Raw genomic sequence first — 2,481 nt, 5'->3', positions numbered from 1 at the left:
AGAACATGGGAGAAGTTCAGCCGCCTGAGCGCAGCAACAAAGAACACCAGAACGTGCTGTCAAATGATCCAGAATCACAAAACAAAACATGACCTGTACCAAAAGACCAACCACCTGGACATGTCATAAAGTCAGGAAGGTTTGTTTAATCAAAACTCATTCTTGATATGAGGTTTTTGATTATCTCCATAGTTTGTTTTCTTGTTGACAAATTCTGAACACATTCAAGATGTGTTCTGAGCAAATTTTATAAAATATTTAAATTTTTCCATGTTACCTTGAAAGATGACAAATAATTCGATTTCAGTATTAATGTTGCTTGAGTGAACTGACAAATGTTAAATTACAAGGATTTTGTTTATTAGGTTTTGCATTGTTTTTTGCAGCGCTTCTTTTCTCTATTAAAATGGGGATTTAATAGTCTGATCACTAGATGTTGCTGCTAGAGGCAAATACAGGAGTCTCGCAGGATTACCTGGAGTGAGATCATTGACTATATATAAGAACTGGATTGAACGAGTTTGACATCACGGCTTAATTTCGGTTCCAACGAAATGAAGTGAATTTAGTTGTCAATTGGACAATGAACAATAATTGGTTTGGGTCATCATGAATCAATGTTTCCATGGCAACTACTGTTGCCAATCAGAAATGAGATTGTTAAAGCTGTCTTTAAAAATCTCCACTCCTTACTTTAAGCCCGGGGTGTTGGACTCCAGTCGTTGGGGCCAGCATCCTGCTGACTTTCAGAAACACAGCCTCTCCCGCTGCTGATTACTTGGATCAGGTGTGTTTTGCCAACAGAAGTCAGAATGGCAGGTTAGTTGGAAAAACAGGTAGGCCCTCGAAGCCTCGACGGAGTTTTCTGACGACCAGATCCAACGACAATACAAATGCAAAGTTTTAAGCATAAAGCTGAAACATCACAGAGCAACAAATCTATCATCAAAGAAGTGTGGATATGCAGAAGATATTGCTTAGTAGACTTTGAACTTTCATATTAAGGTGGGGGCTGCAAAATATCAACTTGGGGGCTACAAATGGCCCCGGGTTTGAGACCCCTGCCATAGACTTGGAAACAGGTCAAGTGTCTGCTGAAAATGAGCAGGTTTGAGTACTTTTTGAGAAAAAACATAGTCTTAAAATGTGTACACTGTCATTTTTAATGTTGACATAAATGGGAATGTTACCCAAATCTGCCAACAGATCTGAGTTTTGCCTCATGGGTCTTCATTGTTCAAGTGCTCCTCCCCATAGGTCTCTCTCTACCACGTTTGAACCCTCACCACAATGACCTTTTCCCTGATTTCATACACTTTACTTCACCAGCATCTGCTTCTCTTGTGACAGATTAGTTCATTGCTCTGTTATCAGAATGGACTGAACTCTGCGCTCTGCTTTCTCTAATATCACAGACACTTGTTATCAGTGGGAGCAAACCTTCCCCTTGTTCTCCTTCACTATCTCTTCATTGGACACAGATGTAGTGTGTTATCACCTCTGTGGAGATAATCTTTATTCTGTCAGAGTCAGCATGTGGTTCACATGTGTCAAAGTCAAGGCCCGGGGGCCGGATCTGGCCCTCCAGATCATTTTATCTTATTGTTTTATCTTATTTACTGATGTTATCTTGCGTTCATTCTAACTTGTATGATTTTGACAAAATGTGTTTTCATGGAGAGTAAAATATTGAAAGTTATTTAAGGTTTGAGTTGATTTATTCTGGAATAATATTCATGCCTTTTTATTATTAATGAATATGTTAAAAAGTTATGGTTTTAAAGTTTTAAAAATTGTCATTCTGCTAATTTTTTTGGACACTTTTTTCATTTACTAAGATTTTTTAGGCTATTTTGGTGTTTAGCTAATATTTCGGATAAATGCTAGCTGCTTTTGGTTGATTTGGGCTTTTTTTTTTGTTTGTTTTTTATGATATTTTAAAAGTTATCTATTTATTGAGCTAAATGCTAGCTGAAAGCTAAAAGCTAGCATGTAGCTAACCTAAGCCAAGCCAAGTTTTTAAAAGTTTTTTAGGATAATTTGGCATTTTGCTAATATTTTAGATGGCTATCAGCTTCAGTGTTTTTAGCTATCAATTTCAGCTTCAGTAGCCAAATTCAGCTTACATCATTAACACTAGAATTAACACAGGTAATAGTATCTATATATCTATATCTATATAGACAGATGTTTATCCTGTTCGGCCGGCGACCTTAAGGTGTGTTTTGGAATTTGGGCCCTTGTGTGACTGAGTTTGACTCCCACAGGTGCAGGTGCTTTGAACAGGTGGGGAGGATGAAGCTGTTTGTTAAACAAAGCTGAATTCGAGTTTCACAAAGCTTTAGAGATGGAAGAGGGAAGACAAAGTCCAACTGCTCCTCTGCAGAAATGATAGAGCTCTTTATGAATGCTGTCTCAAATATTTGTTTTATCTTAAATATAACTAACTTTCTGGTTTTATGTGATTTTTTAAAATCAAAT

Source organism: Oryzias melastigma, linkage group LG17 (genome assembly GCF_002922805.2).
Source record: "Oryzias melastigma strain HK-1 linkage group LG17, ASM292280v2, whole genome shotgun sequence".
Classification (NCBI taxonomy): Eukaryota; Metazoa; Chordata; class Actinopteri; order Beloniformes; family Adrianichthyidae; genus Oryzias; species Oryzias melastigma.
Note: the sequence above shows the minus strand (reverse complement) of the source record.